Raw genomic sequence first — 20307 nt, 5'->3', positions numbered from 1 at the left:
TCACCCCTATGTTTTATTAAATAATGTTTTCACTATCTGAAATGTATTTCTGTAACAGTTCCCTTCTTTCTGTGTTTTTTCTCCTAACTGGTTGCTAAGGCTCAGAGGGAGTAACATCTACAGTCTACCTTCCCTGAAACCCTGCCACCTGCCACATCAGGCTACGCCATTTACTGTGTGGCCTTGAACAAATTACTTAAACAAACAAACAAACAAACAAAAAACACTCCATTACTCAGTTTCTCTGATAGTAAAATGAGAATAATAATAATAGTCTCACAGAGTGGTTGTGGGTATTAAGAGAATGCATAAAAAATGCTTACACAGCCACTTGCATTCCAAAGCCCATAACAATTGTTGGTTTCTACCTTTGGAATCATTCTTCATTACTACTATAGTACCCTGAATCAATACCACCGCAATTTTCACGTGACTTGACTATGAGTTTATATCTATCTTTACTACCAATTAAGTCTTTGAAGAAGGGAAGTGCCTGGGTCATAGTCAGAAAATTAATTATAAGTTGAACCAATGTATATATTCACAAATTTGCTCATCCCTGGAAATAGAAATCTTTCACATCTTCAAAACTGTATAAAAATAAATTTCAGTCATTAGGAGAATTTATTTCTTTGGTTCTTTGAATTAATTAAAGTGGTTGAAAGATTCTACAAATAGAAAATTTTACCACTGCACACTAATGATGTATGTCAGAAATAATGAAGCTCACAGAAACAAACTATACTTCTTTGCAATAATTATTTCCAAATGTTACAAGCCCATGATCTGTTATGTTATTCCCACTTGAGAGAGTTTTTAAGTAATTTAAGGTGTGGTATTAGTTATTTTAAACATGTTATTTGATTTTTCTGAGAAAAAAATTCAATAAAGCAGACAATGACATATTTAATAAAATTAGGACTGGGCATGGTGGCTCATGCCTGTAATTTCAGCCCTCTGTGGGTGGCCAAGGCAGAAGGATCCTTTGAGGTCAGAAGTTGGAGTCTAGCTTGGGTAAAACAGTAGGAGTTTCTCTCAACAAAAACTTAAAAAGTTAGCCCATTCTGTTGGCACACTTGTAGTCCTAGTTACTCTGGAGGCTATGGGAGGATGACTTGAGCTTAGAATTTTGAGTTTACAGTGAGCTGTGATTGTATCACTGCACTTCAGCCTGGGCCACAGAGTAAAACCCTGTCTCTAAAACAAACAAATAAACAAAAACAAAATTAGCAGCAGAACTTACCTAGCATCCATGTCAGGGGAGTCTTTTATTAAATGCAATAGGTATTCTATTTATTTAAATTGAAAAACCTTTGATCACTAGGAATTTTGAATTCCAAAAGCATGAACCTACTAACATTTGAAAAAAGATAACGTTTCTTCCCTTAACACTGAGTGTCAGTAGCAGAATGGCATGGGTTGGAAAGATAAATATTTATTGAACTATTTGATCCATTGTAATTTACAAAAGATTCAGAACTTTAATCAAAGAATGTGTAGAGGAATCTGTCTTCTATCCCTATCTATCCCTAATCAAAGTGGACCAAAAAAGATACAATAAGAATGCTCAACTAATGGACAGAGTAAGACAGACTTGGTAGACAGATGAATTGATGGATAGATAGATGCATAGCATGAAAAGAATCATAGAGAATTTTTTTCTCCCAAAGCAATTTTTATTCAAGTTAAAACTGCAAATGTATGGCCTGTGTCCCTATGTAAGACTATAAGTTCCATAAAGGCAGACATAGGTGCTTGTTTTTGTCACTGCTATTTCCCCAATGCCTAGAATATACAATAATAGGATGTTAAGAGTTCAAGAAAGAGGAAAAACATGCAAAGTAACTCAACAGTCAAAGACAGGTTTATTTTGGAGAATAAACCTGAGAGGGGCTTCTGGCCAATGTCAGTCAGGAGCACGCTCCCTTAAAGACTAAGAGTATTAGGCCAGGCACGGTGGCTCATGCCTGTAATCCCAGCACTTTGGGAGGCCGAGGCAGGTGGATCACGAGGTCATGAGATCGAGACCATCCTGGCTAACACGGTGAAACCCTGTCTCCATAAAAATACAAAAAATTAGCCGGGCATGGTGGCAGGTGCCTACAGTCCTAGCTACTCGGGAGGCTGAGGCAGGAGAATGGCATGAACCTGGGAGGCGGAGCTTGCAGTGAACTGAGATCACGCCACTGTACTCCAGCCTGGAGGACAGAGCGAGACTCCATCCCCCCTAAAAAAGACTAAGAGTATTTAAGTATTTAAGGGTTTAGGGCGAGAGCTTATCACAGGCTTGCAATTTTTCTGTGTGGAGGAGAAGTTTATTGTGGGGTTGGAATGTCTGTGGTCAGGAGAAGGTTATCTTGGGGCTGACCTCTCCCTGGTCAGAGGGGAGGTTATCTCGGGACTGGCATCTCTGGTTGGGGAAGGGTTTATCTTAAGATTGGAGTGTTTCTGGTTGGAGATGTCACTTGTGGTTCGCAGTCATGCTGACATTAGCCATTAGGCTGATGCCCTTTTGGTTGGATTAGGCAGTTTTTTGATCAAGGGGAACTTTAAAATCATGGTTCTTGTCCAAGATAGCGATGCTTCTGCTCTGTCAGGATGCTTAATTAATAATTAATATTTGCTAAATAAATTAATGAATCATAGATGAAAATAAACTTTCCTTCCATTTCTGAAATCAGAGACCATACTCCCTTAGCACTCATGACTGCCAGGGACCTCAGCTTCAGTCCTTGCTTTGCTTATCTTCAGAGCCCTTCTTATAAAGTTGTGAGTTTATGTCCAAACCTAATATGGGAAATCTAAACAAAAAAAAAAAAATCAAAATGTATGTAGTGTGAGCCTCCAAGATTTAACTTTTACGTAAGGACAAAAGGTCCTAGAGTTCTGTTAATTTGGTAACCTTGACAAAAATCAGAGACATTGTAAGAGCTTAAAAAGCTAGGCTGACCCACCTTTAGACATCTGGCATAATTGAAGACAATTTCAACTTCCATTAAGACCTTTGTTATGTGCAGACCCTGTCAAAAAAAAATGAGATAAGCCTTATATAACTGTAAAAAGCAGCAATTCATCTGCATTCATTTTAGCTTGAAACCTGCTGATAGAAGATATGAATTAGATAATTTGACAGCATGTGTTTTGGTGGTTGTTATAGCTTATGAGAGACTTTGTAATGTTCTTTTTCCTCACTTTATATTACCAAAGGTCATATTCCCACATTCTGTATTACTAACGATAATATCAAAAACTACATAGTTTTTGCCATTTATCAAAAAATAGTTTTCTGACACATTTTTATATAGATCTGGTTGACAGATTAAAAACAGTTCATTAGTTAAATCTGAATTTCAGAAAAAACGTTTAATTGAACCAGCTTCCCGTCTTTGTATTTTCTGTATCTGACAAATCTGTATAGATCTGTATAAATACAAACTAAAAAAGTAGTTCTGGCCATCTCAATGTAAGTTTAGGAATGTAAATAAATAATTTCATTTGTAATCACCACATTGACATATTTTTATTTGTCATTTTATATAAGATATGTAATAATTGTATTCCTTCTACTGGAATTAAAATAGTAGCGCCTTGTCACCTTCAGATATTACCTGACTAATTGCCAAACATAGATGAATTGAAGAGACTTATGATAGGCCTCCTCAAGTACATACTCAGTACATGAACACTGACGTCCTTGTAGTAAGATCGACATGGGAAAAAACAACCAGCCTGTTTTTGAGTTAACAAATAGAAACAAATACCAGAGAGATCAAAACACTACACGTCTGTGTGAATAATTGTCCTCCTCCCCTCCCCCAACCTTGATTTTTTTCTCTTACAATTAAATTTGTTGTAAGAGAAAAAGACATGTCTGTCTGGTTACACTCAGATATCACCGAGTAGAGTCAGTGAAAAGAGACTTTGACTCAGACTTTGACTATTTTCTTGTCCAAACAAAGTGAATATAATAATACTACCAGCATTCAGAAGTTGCTGGGAGGATGAAAGAATATCACCTTTTTAGTCTGTGTACAGTTAAGCACAAAATTAATGCTAATTAGTTAGGTAACATCAATTGTGTATTTTTCTTATGGTTTCCCTCAAGGAATTAGAATTAGCTTCTGAGATTTAAGTTATAAAATTAATACCCCATGAATCCTAGCAGGAATGTGCAAAGCACTTTGAAAGAGTAGTGGTGGTCCCCAAACCTGTAAGATGGCATACCTGAGTGTAAGCAGATAGGCGTGTCTTTTCTTTATATAAATTTAAGTGAAAACAGAAAATAGAAGTAGTGGGGAGGGAGAGTATTCACATGGGCATCACATATTTTGATCTCCCTGGCATTTGTTTCTATGTTAACTCACAGATATGCTGGTTACTTTCTGCCCATGCTGGTCTTCCTACAAGGATGAAAAAGGTTGCTTATGAGGGTGGAAGCAGTTTCATTTCCATGTATTTGCTTTCATTCGTGATTAACTTGAGTCTTTTGCTGAGATCTGCTGACACGTCGGGTTTCAGAAGTTGCATGGCTCAGGCGCACTTTCGATCCATTTACCAAGATAATGAATGCCTTCATAAGGCCCCTAGACAGAACTGTTTCTTTGAGGTGGTACTGATAACTCCATGTAGCCAATAATGGAATCTTCTTCTTAGTTGAATTTCTGCATACAGTCTGTGTTGGAAAAATTGTTTTAAACCATGTAAAAGAAGTTCATGTAAATATAGTTCTATCTGGCATTGAATATGGCTTAATTAATCTCATTTACTTCTAGTTTTTAGAATATCTCAGTTCTGTCATGTATCAGAAGTTAAGGCAGGAATTGTGCTAATTTTTTAATGGACCTATTAATAATGCAGGTAGGTTTATCATTTTGTACATCTACAAATAAACAAAATAATGTCCTCATGAATTAAGCTATGCTACATAAAACGTACTGCATATATGTATTCTTCCAAAGAAACTTAATCTTTTCAGAGAAAATATGTGTATGTCTCATTAACATTGCTCCTAAGGTTAATGTAAATTTACTGTACTCTAGACTTTTAAGCCTTGATTGGCAATACCCATAATGCTCCACAAAATAATAAATACTAGTTTTTAAATTATTCAGTATTAACTGAAGACATGAAATGATACTCAAAATGTGTCTCAAAAATTCTTTTGTCTTTTATTATGAAACTTTAAAAAGTACCAGGGAAATAGTATCTATAAATGTTTATTATAAAAGTAGAATATTGGCGGGACACAGTGGCTCAGGCTTGTAATCCCAGAGCTTTGGGAGGCCAAGGCAGGCGGATGACGAGATCAGGAGTTCAAAATTAGTCTGACCAACATAGTAAAACCCTGTTCCCACTAAAAATACAAAAAAATTAGCCGAGTGTGGTGGTGTGTGCTTGTAATCCCTGCTACTCAGGAGGCTGAGGGAAGAGAATTGCATGAACCTGTGAGGCGGAGGTTGCAGTGAGCCAAGATTGCACCATTGCACTCCAGCCCCGGCAACACTGTGAGGCTCCATCTCAAAACAAACAACAACAACAACAACAACAAAAACAAATAATGGTAGAATATTAATCTGGAACCTTGCAAACTTGCAGTGGTTTTGTGGTACACCAATAAGTTTTCAATACCTCACATCACCTTTAAGCTCTGCTGCCCTCTCATATAAACAGGTCTAGAGATAGTTCCAACGTAACAGATCACAAAGCTCATCTAAAAGAGCAAGGATGTTGTCAAGTGCTGCGACTATGATACTTTTCCAGTCACCTTTAACCAAAAGAGCCGCCTGAATTATCTGCTGTATGATATTCTAATAAAGAATTCTAATATGGAAGTTATAGTTCTTAAATAAATCCTTGTCGCGTGTGAAAGCAACACTTGGCAGTTCCAGAGCCCGAGTAGAATCCTCAGGCATAGACCCTGATCCTTGAAAGCAAGGAAGCCGAGTCAAGGAAAAAGGACCTTGCTTCAGCCTCTACTTCCATGTTCAGAAAAAGAAATATAATCACGTTACCAGCATCAGAAAGGTTGCTGGGAAGGCGAAAAGATATTACCAAAAAGATGTTTCTGAACTGTTTAGTTGGAAACAGTTAAGCACAAAATTAATGTTAATTAATTCGATAGCACTAATTGTGTATTTATCTTAAAAATACAGGAAACCAAACACGCGATTACTGAAATGCCAGTGATTTGATGGAATTCAAATTAACCATACTTTGAGATAAATTAGAAAGATGTTTGGTTTTGTTTTTTAAAAAATTGATATATATTCAGATGAATAAAGATTATTATAATTTGTGGTTACTACTCAAGAAGTTTTTCTTTTATCCTAGAACTTTACTGCTGAGTAATATCATAAATTATCAATAATAATAATATACAATGTGAAGAAATATACTGTATATACATTGATTTATAACATGTACCCATTATAAGCCAACATTTTTGAGAAATACATTTTTGAGAGACTATACATTAAAAACTGGATGAAGTTGATGTTTGTATTTTATTTTTATGAAAATGAGTATAGAGCCAGGCGCAGTGGCTCACACCTGTAATCCTAGCACTTTGGGAGGCCAAGACGGGCGGATCACAAGGTCAGGAGATCGAGACCATCCTGGCTAACATGGTGAAACCCTGTGTCTACTAAAAATACAAAAAAATTAGCCGGGCATGGTGGCGGGCGCCTGTAGTCCCAGCTACTTGGGAGGCTGAGGCAGGAGAATGGCATGAACCCAGGAGGCGGAGCTTGCAGTGAGCCGAGATCGCGCCACTGCACTCCAGCCTGGGCGACAGAGCGAGACTCCCATCTCAAAAAAAAAAAAAAGAAAACGAGTATAGAAATTCATTTCATTAAGTGTTTTATGTTCAAGATTTTATGTAATTCCCTTCAATATTCAACACCAGAAGGAATCAGTCTAAGATCTATATTATTCTGGTGGAATTTAGTTTTTTAGTTTATTTTTATTTTCACTTATTTTTTAGAATAACAAAAAATATTTTACTCAAACGTAAGATTTACGGAAGTTTCCAGACAAGCCATACAAAATGGTCACAAGCTTTTTTTGAAGGGGGGAATCTATACTTGACAGCAAAGTCACAGTGTTATTATTGAGAGCTGTGATGTTTGTTTAACTTTCCCATTCTGGTTCAAACAATCAAGTTTGTCCATCTTCACCATCTAAATAAAGTTAGACCTGGCTAGGGAACATATTCTAAAGAACTGGTTAGCTGTTTTTAACCAATGCAGTTAGATCACCAAAAAAAGTGGGAAATGAGTTCATAAATTAAAATAAAACTACCTCCCCCCTCAAAAAATAAAACAAAATAAAATGAAAAACACCCATGCCCCTGCAGCTAACCTGACAACTACCTTAATTCACAGTGCTTTACACTTAAACCAGGATTGGGGAAATGAATAAAAGCAGAGAGGGGCTACTGCTTTTAAATGTTTCCCGACAGTCCAGATGACACTTCTGGCCTCAGCTCATACTTTACAACAGTGAATCAGGACAAGACATAGATTTGCTAATGTGCATTTAATCACCAAATGACTGAAGAAGTCTGGGCTTTTATTCTGTAGTGTTTCTAAGACTGTGCCCATTAAATGCAAACCAAAAGAAAGAAGTCTTGGCAGAACAAGAGAAGTGATGCATACTTGATGATCGGATCAATTTAAATATTATTAATGGCAGATAGCCTAGTCCCTGCTCTAGCAGTTTCTATGGCTTGGGCTTCGTTGGTCTTCCACTGCTCCTCTACATAATTTGCTAATGGATCATCTGGATTGGGAGCATTTAACAAGGCCTGGATCGATAGCAGAACTGTGTGGATCTGCAGGGCTGGGGAACACTTACCTTTCAAAATATCTAAACATATTCTCCCCAACTTGTCTACATTAGGATGATAAATTTTGGTCCTGAAGCGCTGAAGCGCACTTTAGGGGCTGCCATTGGGTATTCTTCTGGAAGAAATAGTTCAAGTTTGAAGGTCCTTCCCTCAAAGGGGGAATCCTGGGGGCCGGCAATGACCACATGAAAATAATGGGTGGTGTTCTCATATGCTTCTGCTTTGATGCCAGGAACTGGTTCTGCCAGCAAACGCTGGGTTTCCTTGATGATCCGCCCCAGCCATCCTGTCAGGTCCCAAGTTGGGCCTCTGGTGTCTAACTTCTAGTTTATATATCCTTGTTTTTAATGTACAAAGATACACACTTTAGTAGGAAAAAAAAAAAAGATTGTCACTGTTTAATATGCATCAATTAACATAAGTAATCTATTTTAATGGTATTTCAGAACAACAAAGAAGAACTCTTTCCTTAAAGCTTTAAAAATGTAATTGAAATCTGAAAACATATTCCATATAATTTACCATGAAAGGGAAGAGACACTCTAATACAGTCATATTCAATTTTTTTGCTTTGTTTATTACAATAGACATTTAGAACATATTATCCTTAATTTCAGTTGCTTTGCTGATTTTTCAGCTTGTCAGATTGTTTATTCCTTTTCCTTTTTGCAATAGAATGATAATGAGAATAAATTTTGTTTTGTGTGAAAATAAATTTATTTCTGTAACAGTTAAATTGAAGAGATAATCTGATAAATCTGAATGTCATTTTAACAGTTTGTGCTCCTGTCATACTTTGAACTGTGAATTTTATTCAACTGCCCTCTATCAGGCAAGCTTTATGAATTCCTGCATTTTGATGAAGGCATTGTAACAGAACAATAAAGTGAGGTGGAATAAACCTTTAAAAATTCCTGTGAAGATTATACTTATTTTTTATTATTTGTTATTTTCTGCCAGAATTTTGGACAAAGAAGTTAAGACCTGTGCTTTGGATGAAATACAAATTATTATCTCCTTTAAAGCTATTTCCATTTTTCTTTTGTAATGAAAAGCTTGTTGATATATAATTCACATAGCATGAAATTGACCATATAAAGTGTACAATTCAGAGGTTTTTAGAATATTTATGGAGTTGTGCAACCATCATCACTATCCAATTGTATAATATTTTCATCATCCCCAAAAGGAACCCCACACCCAAGAGCAGTCACTCCCATTCCTCCCTACTCCCAGTTTTCTGGTAACCAGTAATCTACCTTCTGTCTCTTTGGATTTGCCTGTTCTGGAGACTTTATATAAATGGAATGATTAAATATGTAGTCTTTTGTGGCTTTCTTTTTTCCTTTATTATATTATTCTGAAGTTAGTTCATTTTGTAGCATGTATCAATATTTAATTCCTTTTTATGAGCTATAACAATAATGAAATATCTTATGGCTATATCACATCTATATGTATTGATTCATCAGTTGATGGAATTTAGATTATTTCTACTTTTTGACTATTATCAACAATGCAAACATGAACATTGATGTGTCAGTGATTATAAAGACAGATATTTGTATTCCACTTGGGTATATACTTAGGAGTCAAATTGCTGCAGTGTATGGTAACTTTATGTGTAATATTTTGAGGACTGGCCAAACAGCTTTGCAAAATGACTGCTTCATTTTAAAACTAGAAATTTATGAGAATTTCCATTTTCTTCATGTTTTCATCTACAGTGGATATTTTCATTGTTTCCTTTTTTTTTGAGATGGAGTGTTGCTCTTGTTGCCCAGGCTGGGTGGAGTGCAGTGGCACCATCTTGGCTCACTGCAACCTCCACCTCCTGGCTTCATGCGATTCTCTTGCCTCAGCCTCCAAAGCAGATGAGACTACAGGCCAATCACCACGCCTGGCTAATTTTTGGAGTTTTAGTAGAGATTGGAGTTTTCACCATGTTGTCAAGGCTGGTCTCAAGTTCCTAACCTCAGGTGATCCACCCGCCTTGGCCTACCAAAGTGCTGGGATTACAGGCATGAGCCACCACGCCCGGCCGATATTGTCTTATTTTTTTAAGTTTTGTTATTCTGTTAGGTGTGAGGTAGTATCTCATTGAGGTTTTGATTTACATTTACCTAATGAATAATGATGTTGAGCATTGTTTTATGTACTCGTCAGTCTTTTGTCTTTCTTTTTGGGAGAAATATGTACTCCAGCCTTTTGCCTGTTTTTTAGCTTGTTCTTTCATTGTTGAGTTGTAATAAATCTTAATATATTCTGAGTAAAAGTAGTGTATCAAATATATAATTTGTAAGCATAGTCTTCTACTGTGTGCATTGTTTTTTCATTTCTTTATGCATCCTTTAATACACTAATTTTAAAATTTTGATAAAGTTCAGTTTTCTAAATATTTTTGGTGTTATGTCTAAGCAATCGTTGCCTAATAAAACTTTGTGAGAAGTTTCCCCTATGTTCTCTCTTCTAAAAGTTTTGTAATTTTGGCTTTTACACTTAGGCTTAAATCTTCTTTAGGTTCATTTTTGCCTACTGTGTGAAGTAGAGGGTCCAGATAAATTTGTTGCCTGAAGAACATTGAAAAGACTCTTCTTTTCAACACATAATTGGGTTGAAAAGGTCATTGTGAAAAGACTATTTTCAAAAGACTGTTATTTCCCCATTAAATATTTTTGGAATTCAAATCTAAAATCAAATGATCATAAATGTGAGCTATATTTCTGGATGTTCAATTCTATTCATTTGTCTGTTCTTATGTTAGTACACACTATATTATTATAGTTCTGTAATAAATCTGGTTATCAGGAAGTATGAATCTTCCAACTTTGATATTCTTTTTAAATGTTACTTTGGCTATTCTAGAGCCATTACATTCTCATATATATTTTAGGATCAGCTTGTCAACTTTTTTTAGAAAAAAGTAATTGATTTTTTTGGTAGACACTGCATTGAATCTGTGTACCAAATTGGAGAGTATTGCCATCTTAACAATATTGTCTTCCAGTTCTTTTCATTTATTTAGATTTTCTATAATTTTTTTCAACAAAATTTTGTAGTCTTCAGTGTACAATTGTTGAACTTTTGTTAAATTTATTTATAAGTATTGTTTTTTGTGCTATTATAAATAAAAGTATTTTCTTCATTTCGTTTTTATATTTTTCATTACTAATGTATAGACATCCAATTTATTTTGGATATTGACTTTGAATTCTGCAATCTTGCTGGAATTATTAGTTCTAATGTTTGTTTGAAGGTCTCAAGATTCTCTATATACAAGAGCAGGCCATCTGTGAGTAGTCATGATTTTACCTCTTTCCAATCTGAATACTTACTTGCTTTCCTTGCCTAATTGTCCTGGCTAGAATCTACAGGACAATGCTGAATACAAAGGTGAGAGCAGACATCCTTGTCTTATTTCTGATCTAAGATGGAAAGCATGTAGTCTTTCCTGCTTAAGTGTGATATTAGCTGTGTATAATCAAGTTTAGGAAGTTCTCTTCTATTTGGTAGATGCTTTTCATCAGGTTCAGGAGTTCTCTTCTATTCTTACTTCTTGAAAGCTTTTATCATGTAAGGATGATAGATTAGTCAGATACTTTTCTACTTCTATGAAAATGCTCATGTAGTTTTTGTCCTTTATTGATGTGATGTGTTATATTGATTGATTTTTGGATGTTATATCAACCTTGCATTCCTAGTGTAGTAACCACTAGGCAATGGAGTGTAAGTCATTAAAGATGGGTCTGCATTTGGTTTGTTAGTATTTTCTTGAGGATTTTTATGTGTGTATTTATTAGAGATGTTAATGTATAGTTTTTTTCTCTTGTGATAGTTGTCTGGTTTTGGTATCAAGGTAATACATAGAATAAGTTCAAAGTTTTCCTTCCTTTTCTACTTTTTGCAAGAGTTTGTTAAAAACTGGTATTAATTAAATGTTTGATAGAGTGTATCAGTGAAGCAAGTGAAGTAGGGTCCAAACTTTTCACTGTGGGTAGTTTTCCTAATTCCTGTTTCAGTCTCTTTACTTGTTATAGGCCTTTCCAGATTTTTTATTTATTCTTGAATCAGTTTTGGTAGTTTGTGTTTGTCTAAAAATTTATCCTTTTAATCTAGGTTATCTAATTTGCAAGAGCGCAATAGTTCATAGTATTCCCTCTTAATTTTTTTTTTTTAATTTCACTAAAGTCAGTAACAATGCTGCTTTTTTCATTCCTGTTTTAGTAATTTACATTTTCTCTCATTTCATCTTGTTTCATCTAGCTAGAAGTGTGGCAATTTTGTTAAACTTTAGGTTTTATTGGTTTTCTTTATTTTTTTTTCTACTGTCTATTCATCAATTTCCACCCTTAATGCTATTATTTCCTTCTTTCTCATTGCTTTGTGTTTAGCTTGCATTTTTACTTTTTCTAGTTTCTTTAGATTGAAGGTTAGGTTATTGATTTGAAATTCTTCTTGTTTTATACTGACGTTTACAAACATAAATTTCCCTTTACAGAATGCTTTAGCTGCATCCCCAAACATTTGTTCGTTTTATTAGAGGCAGGGCCTCACTATGTTGCTCAGCCTGACCTTGAACTCCTGGGCTCAATTGTTCCTTCTGTTTCAGCCTCTGAGCAGCTGATATTATAGGCATGGGCCACTATGACTGGCTAAGGTTTGTTGTGTTGTCTTTTTACTTTCATTCATGTCAATTATGTTGTAATTTTTCGTGTGTGTGTGTGTTTTACCCATTGGTTATTTAGAAGTGTGTTCTTTAATATTCATACATGTTTAAGTTTTCTAATTATTCTTCTGTTATTGATTTTTGTTTTTAATTGTATTGTGTTTGCAGAAGAGATGATGAACTGTTTAATACCTTTTAAATTTATCGAGGTATGTTTTATAGCCTAGCATATGGTTTATCAAGGCACTCATGAGTACTTGACAAGAATGTTTTAATATATTCTGCTGTGATTGCATATTCTATAGATTATGGTTATACATGGTACCTAGTGCAGTTTAAGTCTTCTGTTTTCTTCATGATCTCCTGCCTAATTGTTCTATTCATTGTTGGAATTGCAACATTGAAATCTTCAGTGTTTATCACTGAATTGTCAATTAGTCCTTCAGTTTTCTTAGTTTTTGCTGTGTGTACTTCGAGACTTTTTCCTGGGGTTCAAATGTATTTATACTTGTTATATCTTCCTGAATAATTGGCCCTTTTTTAATTATAAAATATATATATATTTTGCTTTTATATCTTTTCATTTTAACCTAAAGTTTCTTTCTTTGGTATTTTCTGTAGTACAGCAAATGTATTTATACTTGTTATATCTTCCTGAATAATTGGCCCTTTTTTAATTATAAAATATATATATATTTTGCTTTTATATCTTTTCATTTTAACCTAAAGTTTCTTTCTTTGGTATTTTCTGTAGTACAGATATGGGGTTCAAATGTATTTATACTTGTTATATCTTCCTGAATAATTGGCCCTTTTTTAATTATAAAATATATATATATTTTGCTTTTATATCTTTTCATTTTAACCTAAAGTTTCTTTCTTTGGTACTTTCTGTAGTACAGATATGCCAGGAATGAAATCACTAAGTTTTTGTTTATTTGAGAATATTTTATTTTCGCTTTCATTTTTGAAAACTTGATTTTCTGAATATAAACTTTTTGGTTGACTTTATTTTCTTCTTATACTTTGAATATGATACTACCTCCTGGACTCTGTCCTTTTGGATTAGAAGTCAGCTGTTAATCTTATTGAAGATACCTTATACCCAGTAAGTCATTTTCTCTTGCTGCTTTTTATCTTCTTTTTTTGTCTTTACCTTTGACAGTTTGTATATGATTTGTCTAAATGTGACTCTTTCAGCTTTTCTTACTTATAATTCACTGAGTTTCTTTTTATATGTAGATTGATTTTTTAATCAAATTTAGGATATATTGGTAATTATTTCTTCAAATCCTCTTTAAGCAGTCCATGGTCTCGCCCCCTCTCTCTTCACCTTCTTCTGCCAAGTCTACATTTCCTTCAGTTTTTATAAACTAAAATGTTCTTCCTATTACTGAACATTGTTTTAGCTATTCTGCCTCTGTTTTTTTGCTCATGCTGTATCCTCATTCTGTGACATTTTCAAACAACTTCTATTTGTTCTTCAAACTTCATCTTTACTGTAAACATTACTTTCCTCTCAAATACATTTTCACTCCACAATCTAATACAAATGTACTTCTTTTAAAGGAGTCATACCTTTCATCACAAAGTATAGTTATTCATTTGCATGTTGAATACGATCAAAATAGGCAGGATTTTTATGTCCCCTGTGTTTTACTTCTCCTAACAAATCTAAGTTTTACTCTATTGTCACCATTTTTAACAGATAAATCCTATTTTAACATCCCAATATAGTACTTAGCCACAGTTTTGCTTGTTCCAGAGCTCATGAGCTCAGCCACTTGGCTCTAAGATTCATGAGTACAGTAGGAGAGTTTAATGTAGATGGAGCATCTGTCTGCTGTTGTTCTATTTGTTCATTTGTTTTAGAAATACCATATATTGGTCAATTTAAAATCATAGAACGCAATGCTCTATTGCTTTGAATATTTGAATCAATTCTAGTTGTCACTTCAAAGTTGCTAATCTTCATTTTGGTGGTTCTTTTAGTGTAAGATAAAGTTTACATATATGAGCCACAGAAAGTATTTTTGTGCAAGAATAAAGACATTTATTAGGAAAGTTATTTAGAAACTTACAGTAACCTTGGTAAGATATTTACTTCAACATCCAAGAGACGTTACATATTCAAACGGAGGTCTTTTCAAATGAAACCTAGCTTATTTCACTGAGATTTGGCATTAGCATTTTATCTGCTTCAACTAAATTGTAATTTGCTGTATTAGTGTATCCATTCCCCATTAGAGTACTTTCTGGAATTCATGTTCATCTGTTAAAAGAGATGCCTTTGTCCTAGTACTAAAATCATAATGTTGATGAGAAAAAAATTTGAGGAAATAACCTGCCTCCTATGTAGGGTATCTAATTTTATGTACACTATATTTAGTGTTAGCAACCTGCTTCGGGGGTAGTGGGTAGCATTCTTACATGACATACCCACCTAAAAAATGAAATCATGATCTATATTATTAGTTATTTAAAAATAAGCAGCGAGAAAAGCTGTGCTATATCTATATATCTATATCTATATTTTTGGTGAACTTTATTTTCTTGTTTTTTTTTCCAATTCCTAATATTTCTAATAGCTTACAGTTAGTTTTTAAAAATCCTCCAAATTTAAAATTTAGAAATGTATCATTATATGTTTTTATTAGACAAGACATAATTTCAGGAACTATGACCTACATTTTAGTTTTGTTCACATGAAATTCTTTAGGATTGTATGGAATAAGACATCTCTACCTACTTCATATTTTAATACATATTTGAAAATTTTTCTGACACATTTAGTAATAAAAGTTAATGTATTAAATGTTTCCCAACTAGGATAAAATGTATTAACTATGTCTAATTCAAAATGTTTTAAAAATAACTGCAGAAAAAAAGAGAGAGAAAAGGAAAGATATAGTTAGAGTAGAAATCATTGATGTAGAAAAGAAGTACTCAGTGGTGCATTTTAACAAATCAGTAATTTTCTTCCTTCAAAAGATTAATGAATGGTCAAATTCTTCCAAGATCTATTGCAGAAATTATGGGAATGCATATTTATTAAAAGGGTAGAAATTAAGTAGTGAATATAAATAAAAGTTAAGTTGAAAATTGTAATACGTTCTGTTTATATAGCAATTGAAATAAAATGAGTAGATACATACAACACATAAGGTAATGCTAAAATCCAAGCTCAATATATTGACTGCATCTGAGGAAGGTAGGAGGAAAATAAAATCATAGAGAACTACATGACTTCAGTCTTCAGCTTTATGTTAAGTTTTATTTCTTAATCAGTAAAAAAAATTATGTAAAGCAAATATGACTTACATAACAGTATTTGACAAACCCAGATGATAGATAGATAGCTTTTTATATGCTTAATATTTTTTCACTATAATATATCAAATTAGTTGAGTAAAGGGCTGCTGGAAGACAATAAAACTACCTTAGTTTAGAAATACCTATTACTAAAAAAGAAAATTCCTTTAGTTCATGATTTTAAAAAATAACACTTGCTAGTTTTTCTTTAAAAATTATAGCTTTATGTTTCCATTTGACCATTTGAATTTAATTTAGTGACAGAGCCACACCGTATGACAAGATTGCTTGGAAGTGATGAATGATGTACTTTCTCACTCTTGTATTGTAGTTGAATGCAAAAAACTGTCAATGGAACAATTTCTGCAATTTTAATTTTATTTATTTCTTATTATTTAAATTTCCTTTAGCAAAATAAAAGTCACTACCTTTTTAACCCAAAGAAAATAACATAAAATATTTTAGGGGCCTGTCGTTTAATATTTTAATAAGTGATTTATTTTTCACACATTGCAATCTAATAGCTATGTTTGCAATTGATGCTTTTAACATACTCTTGGGCGATCATGGATTGTTTGTGAAATAGAGCCACTATGGACTATTTAAAATTTGATTAACAGAACAAAAGCCATGTTACAGTAATGCTCCCGTACTCATGCTTGTGCTCTCTGCAGTTTGAGTTACCCACAGTCATTGACAGTCTGAAAATATTAAATGGAAAATTTCAGAAATAAACAATTCATAAGTTTTAAATTATGTACCACTCTGAATAGTGTGATAAAATATCACAACTACCTGCTCAGTCCTACCCAGGATATGAATCATCCCTTTGTCCAGCGCGTCTATGCAACATGTGCTACCTGCCCAATAGCCACTTAGTAGTCATCTCAGTTATCAGTTAGAAAAGCATAGTTTATACAAATTCGCTGCTATCTATGGTTTTGGATATCCACTGGGGGTCTTGATACATATCCTTCCTGGATAAGGGGGCTCCTGTATTTCCGGAAATAATAAATGTAATTATGACTTAAAATGCGATGTTTTGTTCAAATGAGATGCATAAAGCAAAAAGGCTTAATTAGTAGTGTTAAATTTAAACACAGAGCAAGATAAAAATGCAAAAAGACTTTACACTGAGGCTCCTAGGAGCTTTGATTACAAACAGGGCATGTAAATCAGAAATGTTGGCATTCCTAAACAAGTCATACGGTGAGTTAAAGCACTCTTATGAAAAAAAAAGAATAGAGTGGTTAATTGTGTTTAAAAAAGTCAATATTATGTGTATTTTAAATGAGTTAAATTACTTCAGTGTTAAAAACTAATTTATAGACTAGGTAAATGAGAACCATCATCTTCAAATTTCAGTAAGCTCAATATCATTGTGGATGTGGGCAACTGTCTTGGTCCATTTGTGCTGCTATAACAAAATACCATAGACTGAATAATTTATAAGGAATATAAATTTATTCCTCACGGTTCTGAAGGCTGGAAAGTCCAGGATCTAGGTGGCAGCATGTTGCTGTCTGGTGAGGGTCTGGTTTGTGCTTTCAAGACAGTTCCTTGAAGGGCGTCTGTGAGAGGAGAGGAACGCTGTGTCCTCACCTTGCAGAAAGAAGGGGAAGAGGGATAAACACTGTGAGAAGCCACTTCTATTCTTTTTCTTTCTCTTTTTAATAGAGATGGGGTCTTGCTCTTTTGCCCAGAGCTGAAAGTCTGTGTCATGATCATAACTCTCTTCTGCCTTGAACTCTTGGGCTAAAGCAATCCTCTCACCTCAGCCTCTGGAGGAGCTGATATTACAGATGTGAGCCACTGTGCCTGGCTCAGAAGCCTCCTTCATAAGGGCTTTAATCTCATTCACAAGTGGAGGAGGCTTTATGGCTTGACTACCTCTTAAAGGCAGGCACCCCGTTAATACCATCAAATTGGCCATTACATTTTAACATCTGAATTTTGGAGGGACACATTCAAACCATAGCAGCAACTAAGAAGCTTCTTGTGACACTGGGAATGTTTGTAAGATGACAAACATAATTTCTAAACAACTGATCTCTTACTACTGCTTGTTTGTGAACTTTGTTTAGCCAAACACATAGAATGGATTTTGTACTGACTCATCAGATAATGCACATTGCCTATTACTAGACAGAGGGAATATGTAATGATTTCAAGAATTTCACTTTATAAAGCCTTAAAGGAACAAATATAAGTTCCTTTTCCAATTGATTTCCAATATTGATTGAAAGGACACACTAATGAGTAAAATAAGATAATGCTAATCAACTTTTTATCTCAAAAAACTTTAAATAGTTTTATATTTATTTATTTATTTTAGATGGAGCCTTGCTCTGTTGCCCAGGCTGGAATGCAGTGGCGTGATCTCGGTTCACTGCAAACTCTACCTCCCGGGTTCAAGCAATTCTCCTGCCTCAGCCTCCCAAGTAGCCAAGATTACAGGCGCATGCCACCACACCCAGCTAATTTTCATATTTTTACTAGAGACAGAGTGTCGCTGTATTGGTCAGGTTGGTCTCAAACTCCTGAGCTCAGGTGATCTGCTCGCCTGGGCTTCCCAAAGTGCTGGGGTTACAGACATGAGCCAGCACACCCGGCCTAAATAGTTATTTTAATTAACAATTGTTCTTTACACGTACCAGAAATTTTAGAAACATTCTCATTACACTATCAAGACAAATTAAGCTTTGAAAAAATATAAAATGTTAGATCTTCAGTTTCTCTTAGAGAAGTAAAAACTTCTCTCAAAAGTATTTAAAGTATTTCTTATTCTTTTTTTTTTTTTTTTTTTTTTAAATATAGAGCAGTCTCGCTCTGTGGCCTCAAGGGATCCTCCTTCCTCTGTCTCCCAAAGTACTGGGATTGTAGGTACAAGCCACCATTCCTGGCCGATTTACAGTATTTAAAGAAAGAGTTGCTCTGGCTTAAAGTTTTTCTTGGAGAGAAAAACATATCTGCTTAATGAACAAATTTGTATAAAACATCTGTGTTTCTTGCTCTTGCAGATACAAAATAATACACTAAAAATTGTCTAGTTCTGGTGTCAGGTTTTGTGGATTTGAATCTCTACTGCTTAGCTTACTGAGTTTTTGACTTTTGAGAAGGGGAGCAAGTTCTCTCCACCTTTGTTTTCTCATACATCAAATGAGGATGACTATTTATCAGGGGTCCACGACTCCCAGGCTGCAGACTTGAACCAGTCGGAGCCCTGTTAAGAAACTGGGACTCAATAAACATACGTGTGCATGTGTCTTTATAGCAGCATGATTTATAATCCTTTGGGTATATACCCAGTAATGGGATGGCTGGGTCAAATGGTATTTCTACTTCTAGATCCTTGAGGAACTGCCACACTGTCTTCCACAATGGTTGAACTAGTTTACAGTCCCACTGACAGTGTAAAAGTGTTCCTATTTCTCCACATCCTCTCCAACACCTGTTTTTTCCAGACTTTTTGATGATCACCATTCTAACTGGTGTGAGATGGTTTCTCACTGTGGTTTTGATTTGCATTTCTCTGATGGCCAGTGATGATGAGCAGTTTTTCATGTGTCTGTTGGCTGCATAAATGTCTTCCTCTGAGAAGTGTCTGTTCATATCCTTCATCCACTTTTTGATGGGGTTGTTTTTTTCTTGTAAATTTGTTTCAGTTCTTTGTAGATTCTATTGTGGCACTATTCACAATAGCAAAGACTTGGAACAAACCCAAATGTCCATCAATGATAGACTGTATTAAGAAGATGTGGCACATATACACCATGGAATACTATGCAGCCATAAAAAAGGATGAGTCCATGTCCTTTGATGAAGCTGGAAACCATCATTCTCAGCAAACTATCGCAAGGACAAAAAAACCAAACACCGCATGTTCTCACTCATAGGTGGGAATTGAACCATGAGAACACTTGCACACAGGAAGGGGAACATCACACACCGGGGCCTGCCATGGGGTGGGGGGAGGAGGGAGGGATAGTATTAGGAGATATACCTAACGTAAATGACAAGTTAATGGGTGCAGCGCACCAACATGGCACATGTATACATATGTAACAAAACTGCACGTTGTGCACATGTACCCCAGAACTTAAAGTATAATAAAATAAAAAGAGAAAGAAAGAAACCGGGACACACAGCAGGACGTAAGTGGCAGGCCAGCAAGCATTACTGCCTGAGCTCCACCTCCTGTTAGATCAGTGGTGGCATTAGATTATCACTGGAGCACACGCTCTATTGTGAACTGCCCATGCCGGGGATCTAGGTTGAGCCGTCCTTATGAGACTCTAACTAATGCCTGATGATCTGAGGTGGAACATTTTCATCCCCAAACCATCCCCCTTCCCTGGTGGAAAAATTGTCTTCCATGAAACCGATCCCTGGTGCCAAAAAGGGGGCTGCTGCTGTATATGAACACAGCAGAGGGGACTGTGATAACTTTTTTTTTTTTTTTTTTTTTTTTTTTTTTTTTTTT

General features: G+C 34.8%; 1 protein-coding gene and 1 pseudogene across 2 annotated transcripts in view; one reads left to right on the top strand and one right to left on the bottom strand.

Annotated features, from left to right (window-relative positions):
• Nucleotides 1-20307, top strand: part of GALNTL6 (polypeptide N-acetylgalactosaminyltransferase-like 6) — a 1244620-nt gene that overhangs the window by 539420 nt on the left and 684893 nt on the right. The window lies entirely within an intron of this gene.
• The window catches only part of LOC105524487, a 64203-nt pseudogene continuing 51568 nt past the window's right edge, over nt 7673-20307 (bottom strand).

Source organism: Colobus angolensis, unplaced genomic scaffold, assembly GCF_000951035.1.
Source record: "Colobus angolensis palliatus isolate OR3802 unplaced genomic scaffold, Cang.pa_1.0 Scaffold5, whole genome shotgun sequence".
Lineage (NCBI taxonomy): Eukaryota > Metazoa > Chordata > Mammalia > Primates > Cercopithecidae > Colobus > Colobus angolensis.
The sequence above is the reverse complement of the archived record's forward strand: the minus strand, read 5'-3'. Positions and strand labels throughout refer to the sequence as shown.